Below are 15,834 nucleotides of genomic sequence, written 5' to 3' on the forward strand. Positions count from 1 at the left end.
TTTCTGCAAATTTGACTTCAATGAAACCCTAATACCTAATGTGCTTCCAAAGGCATGTTCGCATCATCCTCCTACACTCATGCCAATCATCAAAACTACCCTTGTGCATACCCCACCATTTCACAGGCATAGCGCGTAGTGCCCAGTCCAAAGCTTGGAAGCGTTGCTTGTCTAGTACTTCCCTCTCAAATGCATCCAAAAACACATCTACATCATTCAAGCCATCATAACTGGGAAAAATTCTTACCTCCGATGACACACAGACTAGTGATCAGGTCATCACGTTACAACTCAGCGTAGTTACTTCATGTAGTCGATTCTGCCAGCGCTCTAATTCTTCATCAGAGTCTAAGGTGTAGGAACTCTCGCGATCCCATGTAATTCATCCATCTACTATCAGATTCACCCAATCTTGGTCTCGCACTATTATTTTACATATGCAGTCCAAATCTTCATCGCTTTCATAATTGCGGACTGGTTCAGTATGGCAATATCCTTCAGCAGGATCTAGGGGTACTATTACACGAAGCGATTTCTTTTTAGATATCATCTTTCCATTCTTTAGGTTGATTACCCCATTCATGTCAGTCACCCAATCAATGCCAAGGAGTGCAGGGTAGGGGTTGATATCATCCAAAATTTATATCACTTCAAAGTCAGCCAATGCGCTCACGTCTTCAATGTCTACAGTTACTCCTTGCAGGCATCCCATGGGGATGATCTTTTGCTAATTTTCCATCCTTAACTAAATCGGAGACAACTGCAGTGTGGGTCTCCCTATCCTCTCCCAAGTTTCCTTTGGTAAAACGTTCCCATTTGACCCCAGATCCAAAATAACCCGATCCATTTCATATTCTCCTATTTGCGCCGTCAGTCTCATCTCACGCACTATCCTTGCTTTATGCTTACCAATCTTTCATACCACGCGTGATTCACCTGGAGTGTTTCTAGCGCATCTATTTATAAGTTCTTGTAAGCCCTTTACAACCTTTATATCATGCAACAACTTCGTCCAGGTCTCTTGAAACGTCGTAAGAATAAAAGAGTCCATTTACTGAATAGGCTTATCCCGACTCCTTGAGGTACAGGCCTTAGTGAAGCTCTTCTTTGATTCCATGAACATTTCACGTGTGCACTCCAAATCAAATTCATCCTCCTTCACAGGAGCTTTGCGAACCCATGCACTATCTTCGGGCAATTTCCCCTTGTCATCGCCCATTGCAATTCCACTTTGGAGCATTATAGTAACATTTGGATACTCCTCGCAAGGCTCAGACCTCGTCATCTATAGGTTCTGAGTCGGTTGCAGTGGTAGCACCCCTTTGTCGTGTATCCTTGTTATAAGTGTAGGACAATCCTCCGTCTCATGGGCAAACTGAGTACAATATTTGCATGATGGATGCATTGGGTTAGTGCATTCACGTGCATAGTGTCCTAGTCCTCTGCAATTGTAACAAATCAATTGTCCCCAACCTCTACTAGGTCATCCTCCACTCCAGCCCCGTCCGTGCCCCTCAAAGCCTGTTCTTGCCATCCCAATGCTTTGGTCAAGAGGCCACATTTCTTCCTGAACTCTATAGGTGGGTGTTTTTTCCATCACCAATTCATAACTTTGACAGTTGCACTCATCATGCTCGACCAACTTGTAGAAGTTGCAGAACAGTTGTTGCAGTGTTTGTACAAACTTTTGCAGCAAATGAAAATTATCAGTTGTATGTTTCCCTGCTACCTGACATATAGCGCACCACAATGTTGGCCCCGTGCTCAGTCCTGCTTGAGCTTCCAACCTCAAAGGCATTGGTCCTCCTCCTGAAATATAGTTCACAAAGACCAGGTAGTGGTCTTTGTCATGCCCCTGACCCTTACATTTCAGGCACCATATCTCTTCATGCGCCTCCAGTCAAACTGTTTTGTCCTACTTCAAACTTTGCATTTCAAGGCAAATATTTTTCACTTGCGCATGGATCTGCTAAACCCCCAGATTTAGATCTTGCATCGGTTTTTCATACAGTCTTATTGTAATCTCCAAAGCTTCTGCCTGAGTCGTAATCTTCTGTTGTGACAGTGCAACCCTTAGGTGAGGCAGGAGTGAAGCCATGAACCATTTGTGGTGCTCCCCATCTATTAATTTCATATTAGCTTTGTGGATTTTACATTTCAATCGTTGATCCAATTCCCAAGGTTTCTCACCTGGTTTCATCATGATTTCCTTGAACCCCACGATCGATTGTACCTCAGATTTAGGCCTACTGAACTCTTTATTCAATGTGGTCTAGATTTCTGCCAATCCAGTGTTTGGGTTATCATTAGAGTACTTGATGTACCAAGTTAGCACACGATTCTGCAAAGCACTAACCAATGTTTCCTTCTTCATGTGATTGTCTATGACTCCCTGAGCTTCCCTTCTAGCTTTTACGACGAACTAGAACTAGTCTGAGTCCTCATTTCCTAAGCCTTTAAACAAAGATAGCTTCCATGAATTAGCCATATTGAATAGTGGTGGAGGTGAGGGTGGTGTGGGCGAAGTCTCAGGTGAGGGTGGTGAAGTTGGAGGTGGTGTAGGTGGAGGTGGCAGTCACGAGAATCCTTGTTTTATTAACTGAGTTGCACTTCGCAGAGAAGCCTGCGATACTCCCTCTTTGTCACCCAACGAAGGTGAAATTAGTGGGTTATATTCAGGATGCTTACTTTCCTTGTTCCTATAATTCTTTCCACTTCGTGCAACTCCAAACATCAAGGTAGCTGCATAACCCATTTTTCGCACAATAACATCTTAATCCAAGTATTTAAAGACTTCAAGTACTTACCTTGCGGACCTTTCAAAATGTGTCGCTTCGCCTCGCTATAACTAACTGAGGTATCGACCACAAATTCAATGACAAATCCCCCTATGATACGATCAATCCAATGATCAATAGCATGGGTGATCTTATCCTCATAGTCTTCTAGTCTCTATATCAGCTCCGGGGTCTAGACAATAAGACCGTCAAGCCTCCACCTTCCTTAGCAATCCCCTAGCTTCACAATCCACTCGTATAACTCAACTGGAAAGGAACATAAAAATATCTTGTGGATTTCTATATATGGGTACCTATTGGTGAGCACCAGTATTGCAGTAATAATGTTGCAACTCCTGGGCTGCCTACTTTACTCTTATCAACCCAGTAGTTGATAACAAACTTGGAAGCGTTGGTGTTGTATGCACAAATACTAGTTCTTACTGCAAGTTGTCACTTGGTTAGCTGGTGCAAGATCACGAGGAGCTCAATCCAACTTCTATGGATTCCATAAGAATCTCTATATGTGATGAAAGGAGAGAAATATTACTCTACAGATGCTACTCTAACTCCAGAAAGGAGAAAGATTGAAAGGTAAAGCAAATCTAGTAAACCCTAATTAACCAACTAATCCTACTTTTGCAGAAAGCACTATGAAAACCATGAAAGGAATGTCATTACCAACTTAAGTAAGTAAACAACATCTACCTAAGCTATTTCTGGAAGTAATTAAGCAAAAAACATCTTTTTGGATTTTTATGTATTTTTATGTGAATTTGACATGAATGTAATTTATTGTGGGTAAATGTGGCAGCAAATAGGTGGCGTTAGAGGCTGGTTTTGGGACTTGAGAGGATGTAGGATGCTGTGGATGGGTCATAGGAGGTATCAGGTGGCCTTCTTGAGGCTTTTCCCACACTCAGCCTTCAAAAGAAAGCCTACAGGAAAATCTACAGGAGGATACAGGAAATCTACAGGAGGAAAACAGGGCCACTACAGGAGGCCTACAGGAGGAGGCCGAGAGCAGTTTTCACTGTTTTGAGGATTTGAGAGTGGGTGGAAAAGGTGTATGAAGGTTGGAGTGAGGTGTTAGGGCACCTAAGGTCTACCATGAATCACCGGGAGAGAGGAAGATGATTGGGTTTGCTCAAGGAGTGAGGAAGAAGTTCTATGGAAAATGCAGGAAACTAAGGCATAATTGAGGTGAGGTTTCGGCACCCTGTAGGGCATGGATCAGATGGAGGATGTGATGGCTGATAAGCTAGCCTACTGCAAGAAGAGATCTTATGCAAAGGAACTGACATTCAACCATCAAACAAGCAATGGAATGAGTGTATATAGAAAAACAGAGTTTTGCATCAAACTAGTCTAAACTATGATCTATGAAAGGAAATACTGAGAAATGCTGCAAGAAAGGAAAGCATGAAAGAAGACTATTGCAAATAAATAAGTGAGCATGATGAAGAATATCTAGAGCAAAGCAGAACTGGACTATTCACCTACTAAAAAGATGCAAACACTAGAAGTCCTATGAATGAGGAAAATCTGTGTTTTTGGGGTAGCAAGAGAGTCTTTGCCTCAAATCATGGTCCCAAAGGGAGGAAGAGAGGCCAAGGCACTATTTATAGCCTTTTGAAACTTATATTTATCACTGCTTAACCTGCTACAGAAAATACAAATGGAAGCAAACTACTGAATCATCAAAAGCAACCTATTCTTAACCATAAAAGAAATACATCTAAAAACAACCTAATCTACAAACTGAAATAAAACATACAAATACAAGTAAAGAGGAGCTTGGTTTCTTGGATTTGGCCCTAACCTAAGAGCTTCATCCCTCTGACGTAACTCAGTGCTAGCTCAAAAAGGATTCCATCTTTATTTCCAAAACAATAACAAGATTACATGAAACTGTCACAAAATAATAAGCTCAAAGTTGGAGCAGAGTTTACATAAGCAAAAATACAACAAAAATCCAACCCTATTGAGGCCCTAGGCCTCTCTACTTATACAAATGAAGCTACCAATAGCTTCCTTAAAATTAGGGAGGCTTGGCTCCCAAAACTCGAGATAATCATCAGTCATCCTCCACTTGCTCGGCTTCCTTCTAGTGCATGATTCGACTGCTTGTACTCTGAGCTGAATGAACGGGAATTCGAAGTGAGGTGTACTAAATGAGGGGGATTCCCTCCTATAATTCCTCTCCTTTGTCCACTTCGAGTTATTGCTGCCATTTGTCTAGTGGATCCTTGACTTTGACCTCGAAATTAATTAATAATCTGCATTAAACACATGTTAGACCACATGGCATCATAACTAACTCAACTCACTCCATAAGCATAAATATAATAAAAAAATCATACAATAAGATAAGAGAATGGTTGATTTGACTAGGTTAGGAGGTAAAATGAGCCCATATAATTACCCATTTATGAGGCTCATCACCTGTCCAATCACTATTCCTTTGTCATCCATGGATTTCTGTTCTCCTGTGTCGCGAATTCATGGACCTTCCTATCCAACCATTATTTGACCTCTTTCTTAGTTAGATTCAAGTGATACGACATGACACATCCCTCATCAGATTCTAGTCTTGACAATGGAACCACTTGTGGGCTTTGTGGGTCCTAACCCGTGTTCAGCGTTAGTTAGCCAAACAAATGCCTACTCTACTAGCCCTTTCGACATCAGTCCATGGAGCGCAGACTGAAGTCTCACCTAAAGCAGTATGGGGGGATGTTGGAACCAATTTTCCACACCCTAAGATGGTCGTGAGGTCGGTTTATAATTACTTTCAAGCAGGTTACTAAGATTTAGGGCTCGATTAGTCTACCCTTTATTCAACCCTTCAGTACCTCTGCGAAGGTGTACGATTGACCTTTGTGCAACCATAAACTGTATTCTGTAGGTTTTAACCTTGTATAGAAATTACCTGCATATGATTCTGAAACACAGAAAATAAGCAATGCGAGAGAATAACACATAAAACACATATACACAGAGATTTTCCCTTGGTTCCCAAAACCGGGACTACCAACTTGATTTTTCATTATGTTCCTTTGAATGTTACAATACATATTTCTACATGCCGAAGCATCCAATACCATGGACCAAAAACCATCACGTCCCAAAACCATGGACCAAAACCATGTGCGAAAACCATGCACAAAACCATAGGTAGGTCCGCCCAACCTAATATAGGGTCCAGAAAAAATTTCTCGAGCACTGCTCCAGACCCTGTAGATGGGGGTTTCCCACTCCCCTCAAACCCCATGAACAGGAGGGCCTGTCAGCCCCCCACTACACAAATGGTGCAATGAAGGGGGGGGGGGGGGGCTTCGCCACCCCTATAACCCCCCAGTTAATTATGTGGGCTAGTCGTGGAAAAAATATAACACAACCCAACATATTCCAAGCTCTTATCCGCAACTATGACAATGTATTATATAGGTTCACAAGTTATCTTGAGTGTGTTACTTATCTTACTAATCTACCATAGTTAGCGCCACGTAAACTGATATCCTTACTTGCATTTAATTAACCAATATAGTCACATACATTCGCGCATCACATGAACATTGTAAATTAAACCCAAAACATAATATAATTAGGTGGATTAACAAGAAATAAATACACAAAATTTGCAGAATAATTCTCTTTATTGATAGCTTAACTTTAATACAGACTCTATCTGCCCTGTGCACATAGTTGCAGGGGTCCGTGCACTCAGCTACAAAATTCCACCCTAGGCCTCTACGCACTCAGCTGCAGAGTCTCTACTTACAACATGACCCGAAACCATTAGACTTCTCTACCAAGACTCCAATGCTTCTCCTCACTTGATTCTTCTCTAATTAGATCTTACACACTTCGCTTGTTTTTATACAATCACATGGTCCGTGGACCATGGTTGGATATTTACAACTGACTTTACTCTTTATAAAATAAGGGTGGACAACCCTTTATGACTCTTGACACCTTTCCACTCCGTGACCACAAAATGCAGACACATTACAACTTTATTACAACATTATCCCAAAACATGGGCTTTTAGCCCCAAAACGGCTCTTAGGGGAACCCGTTCCCAACAGATGGAATTTATTGTCTAGAAAAGAGAGTATGAACATCAAATGAGAAGTATTTTCCATCATTCCATCATCAAAATCATAGTCCTGTATCATCTCAAAGAACTGACAATTGCATGGAGTACCTTCATAGCCAATCACATATTCACTGGTCCATCTCTTCAAAATGTTCAAAATGTGCCTTCATCATCTCATCCTTCCACATCCATTCCTCCATCTCAGCCAACATATAATGCATCATCATCAGATCAGTCTCCCTCACCATCACCTCCACCATCACCATTTCATGAGCACATTGAATCACCTAGAAGAGATGAGACAAGTGCACCAGACCAGACTAAGCACGTTGAAGTCATAGGCAGGTGTTCTCACCACATATTGCGGGAGGGGCCATGCCTTCTTCACCATAAAGTAGGTACAAAAAGGCAAAAAAAAGATGACAGAAGCAGAGGTTCAGGAAGAGATCAAACATGAGGAGGTAAACCTCCATGAGACAGAGCAGGATTTTGACCTTGTTGACCTAGATGAGCATGATGACAATGAGGACACTAGAATTGTCATCAAGGAAAAAGATTCACTCAACAGGGAGCTCTAGACCAACTTAGACAGGTCCAAATATATTATTTCATATTATGAGCAAGAAAACTAGTAGCTTCAAGCCAAACATGATGTCATGGAGATTCATCTCATTAAAGAAAAAAGAGAAGAAAGGAAAGCTAAAGAATTGCTTGATCAAGCCCATGACAGGTATGGTGAACCTAAACAGGAACCAAAAAGGCATACCTAGGACTAGAGGGCTGAAAAGAGCTCTAGAACTAGAAAGACAAAAGGAGGTTGAGCTTGCAAATTAGCTCACATGAAATGAATAGTTTTCCATCATGATTAATGAGAACTAGGATCATTGGCTTGACAAGGTAAACCAACATTTAGAGAAACTCCTAGAGAAGGCCAATCAAGAAAATGACATTCCAAGAAAGATTGAAAAACATTATGCCAGAAGAGAAAGAAATGCAAGGGCAAAGCTCAAGGTAGCAAATGCAAAGATTGAAGCCCTAACTCACCAAGAAAAGAAAAAGAAACTTGATATACTTCCAGAGTCTTCACTCCAAGCCTAACCACACCATCATCAGTCACTTCACCAATTTTGAAGCATTTTGGCACATTTTTTGCAAGTTTTGTCTTTTTCTATGTCCTTGGATAGTGCTATATTAGCAACATGGTCAAACGTGCAGCGCCGTTAGTGCTGCACATTTTTTTGAGCCACTTTTTGAGAAAATAAATACCACTAGTAGATGCCAAATGACTAATACATCTAAGAAAACCACTTTTATAGCCTTAGTTTGCAAATCTGGCAAGTAAAAAGGGAAAAAATAAGCAAAAAATCATGTTTCTACATCAATTTTGGCCTAGGCGCTACACACTAAGCAGTCTTGGGAGAATGATGTTTTGAGGGATCAAATTAGCTTCATTTTGCAAACCGGAGGCATTTTCAAAAAGTAGACTTGAAGGTCTTTCCAACAAGCCATCTGGAGCCTAATTTGGACACAAAAAACTTAGTCAAAATCAGCCTGCAATAGGGAGGGTGCACTTGACACTATGAGGGCACACTTGGCAGAAAAATGGTGCACTTGACCATTTGTTGATATTTTTGAATTTTCACTGTAATTTGACTTTCATCTCAGAAAATGATCTTTTCACCTATGTAATTGAGGATGGTAAATGTATTAATGATGTGGATAAGTTACCTAGGGGTATATTCATAAGGTAAAATTTATCATCAAGTCAAATGAATTAGTTTCAATGTAATTAGGGAGGAGTCACTTAGAGCTCCCTATACTCTAGGTATCAGTTCAGATTTTTGTGGATCTCTTCCTCAACTCAGGGATTCGACCCCTGAGGATGAGAGAAGGTTGTTTTGATGTCTATATCATTCCCTTCTTCACTCTTGGAAGAGGTTGGACTCAATTGGATGTTGTTAGATTGATCAGAGACACTATTGTATCAGAATTTGGCCACTTTTAATAGATGAGTTGCCTCTATTTCTTTGGGATACTTGTGGTATGAATGTTTAGCATTGTTTCCTATATGTTATCATTTGTATGAATGTTTCATAAGTTCATAAACCATTTCATGTTTTTTATATGATAATTTTCAAGTTGATAGGCAGAGTACATGTTTGCTCATGCTCTGTTTTGGGAATGTTATCATAATTTGTGCATTTTTTCTTCAGTTTAGGAAGAATACATCTCCTATGCTCTTCCTAAATCCTAAAATAAGTTTTAAACCATCTCACCAAATCACCTTTTATGTGTTAATCCTTCTGCCTATCTTTCCCCTTTGAATATCTGCAATCATATCTTATTTTCCCTGACCTAACTTCTTTGACCTAATCCTGATCCAACAACACCATCAAATCAAACAACCTCTACACTTTATACCTAGCCTATAACCCTAATCCATCCAACCCTCTTGGATTTGATTCTTTGGAGACAGCCCTCTCCGGCTTGGTAGGGATAACTACCAAGTCAAAAGGTTGGTTTGCTATTACCTTAGGTGGACTCTTCATCAGCCTTGGAGATTTAGAGAAGTGATAACATACTGGCGTCACTTCCAGGGAATGGAAGATTCATTTTCCCTAAGTGTACGACATGATTTCATTGGGATTTGGTCCTTTGGATGAGAGTACTAATTTTCACAAAGGCTGATTCCATAATTACAGTGTCAAGATTATAGAGTTGGCTTCGAGGAGACAAAAAAGATCAAAATACAAACTCTGATGCAGTCGAAGATTTAGAAAGCTTGTTCAAAATCAAAGGAGTTATCCAATCACAATTTCAATCAGACCTATTTCCATTGGTAAGATTTTTATCATTATCTTCTAAGTTTCTTTTTCTTGAAGACATACTTTTGTTTTTAAATTTGAAACCCTCCTTGTGCCAATCAAAGTCTGAGTCCTCATTATTTCACATAGTCTTTGACCCTGTTAAGACTCTGGCTCCTAAAAGATATACCAGGTCAAATCCTGACCCAAACCCACCTTCTCCTGTTGATGATCCTGAAAGATTGTTAAGAAAACCTAAAATCCCTTTCCCCGAGACTGAAAGAAAAAAATTGGAAAGAACTACTTCCCTACAAGATCAGATACTAAGCGTTGAGGATATTCATTTTGATACTCAATTCAAGATATCCCTATTTCATTCAAATTCTGAGTCTTGTCTTACAGAGATAGTGTTTGATCCCATAAAGTTTGATTCGTACTTACCTACCTCGAAATATTTGTTTACTCGACCTTCTGCAAAATCCCAGTTTTCAAAACTTGAGCACGAGCTTTGGTCTAATTTCGATAAACTTCAAAGCCTAGCGGACCAGCTTCAAATTACTGTAGAAAAAGCCTATATCCAGTATCAGATTGAAATGTTATCTTCTGTTGTATCTTCTACTGCACCTCCAAATACATCCACTGTCACATTTCCTATTGTATCCTTAAACACATTAGCCATCATATCGACTTATGTAAATCCACCTCCTTTGACATCCTCATCTTCATCTTCATATCAGCCAAACCTACCCATTGTAGTTCCCGTACACCCACCCCCAGTAGTCATGGAGAGATTTTCTCCTTTAGTATTTCCTTCTCAGTTGGCAAATTTAACTCAGACCTATGGCCAAAGACTTCCTCTTTTTGATGGCAGCCCGAGAGTCACAGCACAACCACATATTGAAAAAATGGTTGATTTCATCGATCTAGAGGAAGTTGATGTTGATGATGCCAAAAGAAGGCTAATAGCTTAGATTTTTTCTCGAGATGTGAAAAAATTGTTCTGTGGTTTGACAGTTGGCTCCATTGATACTTCTCAAAGGCTAAATGAGTTGTTCTTAGTGTGGTGGTAGGAAAAGAAAAATCCATTGCAGATTTTGGCAGAGTACAATACATTGAAGAGGGGTCCAAATGAGATGATTCAAGGTTTTACTAAAAGGTTCAATCATATCTACAATTCCATTCTGAATAACATGAAACCTTCACCTGATTTGGCACTTCAACACTATCTAGATGCCTTCGATCTGAAGATGGATTATCAACTAAGGGAAAGAGATCGTGAAACATTGGAATAAATGTAGGATAATGCAGTAAGCATGGAAGCAGATTTAATGACTAAAAAGTCTCAATTAAAACATGAGAAACTAGAGAAGAAAGTAATAAATAAAGAGGAACCTTCTTCTTCCACCAATCTTAAACTAGACACACTGATCAGAACCATGGAGAGGATGGCAGACTGAATGATAAATTCAGATAGACAGTTGGAGCCACAAGTCAGAAATATGAATTTTAGAAACCAACAACAGCCTTAGTACAAGATAAAACAAAGAGATCAGAGAGCTCCTGAGGCATCAACATCACAACAACAAGTTTGGACACCCTTGTAGCAAAATTATTCTCAAGGAAAATCAGAGGATGAAACAAACTCGATTGTCGAGGAGAACCACTTCTTCAGGGAATATTACCATCCCATTTTCTTAACTAAAAATGAGGAGTATATCGAGAAGACAAAAGGACCCAAAGATGAAGACTACATACTGGAAAATGACTATGCATTAGAAACCAAATCAGATTATTATCAAAGAGGATACTTGAATGCACTTAGCTCTCAGCAGAACTAGTATTCCTTGAGAAATAGGGATGTCCTAAGCACTCCCATTGAGAAAGGGGCATCATAGTAGAATGCTACCCAACAGAATGCAAATCCTCAAGGTAATCAAATTAAAGGTAAATAACTTGCAACTGTTACCCAAAACAAAGTAAATCAACCATCTACAAGCAATCCGAATAAGGAACATGATAGTTAGAAGAAGGATCATATATCAAAGGATCAACTCGAGAATAGAGACGTCATCCAAAAATAGGTAGATTGATGTAGGTCATTCAATCTGGAAACTGAAATTTCAAAGTTAAAAGTTTCAATCCCTCTTAATGAACTATATAAAAATAGTCATTACGAGTCTGACATAGTTAAAATGTTGAAAGTTGATCCTTTGTCCAACATGGTTAATGTTGAATATGACGAGTCTAAATTAATTTTTGGTCCAGCCATAGATGGTTAGTCATAATATGGTGAGGTTCCTCCATTTTACCTAAGTCTAAGAATCCACCAGTGCATCCTTCATAACTCCATGCTTGACTCCAGAGCCTCCCATAATTTAATGACCAAAGCCATCATGGAAAAGTTGGGTCTAGATATAACTCATAAATACCATGACTTGTACCCTTTTGATTCCGGTAAGGTCCATTGTCTTGGTCTAATCAAGGATTTGGTAGTATCCCTAGAGAAAATCCCAACAAAGAATGTTTTAATGGATGTGGTGGTAGCTAATATACCACCACAGTTTGGTATGTTATTGTCAAGGTCCTGGGGAGTGAAGCTAAGAGGCACACTGCAATTAGACTTCTCCTATGCCACCATCCCGGTTTTTAGGAAATTGAGGAAATTGTACCGAGAAACCAAAATGAAATTCATGATAACTAGCAAGGAGAGGCCAAATAATCATCCCATAAATGTTGTACATACAGATTTAGAATCATTTATTTTATATAATGATAGTGGATTGAATGATGTAGACAGTCAGCTTGTAGAAATAGAAGATGTACCAGAGATTTTTGATTGTATAAGAACAATTTTAGATCAGGGAAAAGAAAATATGCCAAGTTCATCAGAACAACCATCGGACAAGGCAGAGAAAGGCTTAAAACAACCATTAGAAAAGGTAATGGAAAATTCAGAAAAGCATGAAGAGAAAGTTTAGAAAGTTGAGCTTAAGTAGAAACCAGATTTCCAGCCCTTGGAAGAAGAGCATGGTCTTTGGACCATGGACTTTGATGGTGCTCTTGGGAAAGAAGGGGTAGGCATTGGCATTTGGATCTGAAGTCCACATCATTAGCAAGGTGAGGTCCCTCAGAATGTTATATTATGCTCGTACAAGTTAGCTTTTGATTGCACCAAAAATGAGACAGAGTATGAAGTAATGATCACGGTCTTAAAGATTTTGAAAAAAATGGGTGCACGTTTTTTTTTTTTTGTGTATGGTGATTAAGAACTTGTGATCAAGCAAGTTAAATGTGAATACCAAGCTCACCATCTGTGAATGAGACAATATCGAAATGTTTTTTTATATATTTTGAGAATGTTTCCTGAGTATACACTTTCAATTGTATCAAGGAGTCACAATATTAGGGCATATTCATTGGAAACAGCTGCAAGTAATTTCAAAATCCCCATCTTTTCAAACAGGAAATTCGAGATTCATGTAAAACATCGGCCCTCTGTTCTCGATAACTTGTGATATTGGAAAGTATTCTGGGATGATAAGAAGGTAAATAACTTTCTTCAGAGTGAAGGAGAGTTTGAGAATTATTCCATGGATGAGGTTTACAACAAGGATGATCAAGTCATTGAGGTAGCTCGCTAAAGGACAACAATATTCCAAAAGGTATTATACCTTTGTAATATTTGTTTGATCAAGATGATGTAGCAAGGAAGCCCACTTTGGTTCCTACATAGAAAGGTGTCGAAGACATGGACATCGGAACAACAGAAAAACAAAAAATGATCAAGTTGTCCAAATGATTATCCCCAGAGGTAAAAGAAAAGTATATCCATTTACTGTTTGAATTTTCCAATGTTTTTGAGTGGGATTATGCAGACTTAAAGGAGTATGACAAGAAAATAATTCAGCATACTATCCCAATTAAACTCGATCAAAAGCCCTTTAGACAAAATCTAAGAAGGATCGACCCAAGGTTGTTGCCATCCATACAGAAAGAAGGTAACAAACCTTTCAAGGCAGTCATCATTGTTCCTATTAGATTCTTGGACTGGATATCAAATCTAGTTCCATTGAGAAAGTAGATGGCAGAAATAACAGAAACTTAAACAAAGTGTCTTTGAAAAACAATTATCCACTTTCGAAAATGGACCATATCCTTCAGAGAGTTGCTGGCACTTCTCGAATGTCATTGTTGGATGGCTACTCTGGTTACAATAAGATTTTAGTGCACGAAGATGATCAGGACAAGACAACGTTTACCACACCTTGGGGCACATTCAAATATGAAAAAATGCCATTTGGTCTCAGAAATGCAGGGGCCACTTTTCAGCATGCCATGGACATAGACTTTTTCAATGATTTTTTTTTTCTTGGTTGTATATTTAGATGATGTAACAATATTTTCACATTCATATGATGAGCATTTGCATCATTTAAGAGTTATTTTCCAGAGATGCAGAAAGTTTGAAATCTCTCTTAACCCGAAGAAGAGCTTATTTTCCATGGAGGAAGGCAAACTTCTCGGCCACATCATATCAAAGGATGGCATCCAGATTGACCCTTCACATGTAGAAGCCATTCAACAAATTGATTTCCCTCGCAGCAAGAAAGAAATCCAAGCATTCAATGGTAAGATGAATTTCTTACACCAATTCATTCCTAATTTAGTTGAACATCTTAGATAGTTGACAAATATGTTGAAAAAAGATAATGATGTAAAGTGGTCTGAAGAATCCTGCAATTCCTTTCATGCAGTAAAGCTTTCCTTGACCATTCCCCCTGTTTTAATCAGTCCCGATTACTCCATTGATTTCATAATATTCTCTTTTGCTTCTGAGTATACCATGGCAGCAGTTTTGATGCAGAAAAGGGATAACACCGAGCTGCTAAAAGAATTTTTTAGTCGCAATATCAGGGATGCAACCCTTAAGTACAACATCATAGAGAAACAAGCTTTGGCTTTGGTAAAAGCAGTTAAATATTTTAGAGTTTACCTTTTACATTTGCATACTTTTACTTATGTGCCTAACGCATCGGTAAAATAAGTTCTCATGCAGAATGACCCAGAAGGTAGAAGAGGTAGATGGATAGGATCATTATTATAATATGACCTTGAGATCAAGCCTACCAAGCTGATCAAGGGTCAAGGCTTAGCCAAGCTCATGGTTGAGTCAAATCTCCATGCTCTAGATATCAACCTTGTAGCAGCGTTGGCCAATAATCAAGAAGAATTAGATCTCCTTCAGGTATCTGATATATTTTTATCATCTCGATGATATTATGATATTATTTATGTTTTTCAACATCTAAATCCCCTTCCATACATGTATAAGGCTAAGAGAAGGTCATTGAAGCTTAAGGCTTCTAAATATTGCTTTATGGACAATGCACTTTATTGGAAGGATCCCAGAGGTGTGTTGCTAAACTATCTGACCGAAGATGAGTCTAAAGAGGTAATAAATGACTTCAACAAAGGGGATTGTGGGGGCCAAAATGTATTGAGAGTGGGTTACTATTGGCCCACACTTTTTGCAAATATCTACAAGGTAGTGATGAGTTGTCATGAGTGCCAAGTTTTCCAAGGTAAAAGAAAAATTCTTCCTTTGCCTCTACAACCTATATCAGTTGATGCAACTTTTCAGAAGTGGGGCCTAGACTTGATAGGCGAGATCAACCCATCATCATATGCACAACACAAGTTGATATTGATAGCTATAGACTATTTTACTAAGTGGATCGAAGCAATTCCAACCAGGAAAGCAACAGATTTTGTTATCATTCAATTTTTAGAAAATAATATCTTGTCTTGTTTTGGTTGTCTTAACAAGATCATCACAGACAACACGACAGGATTAAATTCTAAGAATATGACCGAGTTTTGTGATAGATATAACATCAAGTTGGGACATTCAACAACTTACTGCCCACAAGTAAATGGTTTAGCAGATTCCTCCAATAAATCCTTAATCAACATTGTCAAGAAAATGTTGGAGGCCCACAAAAGGAATTGGCACAAAAAGCTGATCAATTCATTGTAGGCAGATTGGGTGAGTAGTTAGAAATATATTGGACTTTCTCCTTTTCAAATAGTGTATGGATTAGATATTGTCTTTCCTTCATCATTAGCAGTCTCGGTCATGAAGTTGTTACAA

The sequence above is a fragment of the Pinus tabuliformis genome, chromosome 1_2, assembly GCF_031772625.1.
Source record: "Pinus tabuliformis cultivar Carrire ecotype Pingquan chromosome 1_2, CPIR1, whole genome shotgun sequence".
NCBI lineage: Eukaryota > Viridiplantae > Streptophyta > Pinopsida > Pinales > Pinaceae > Pinus > Pinus tabuliformis.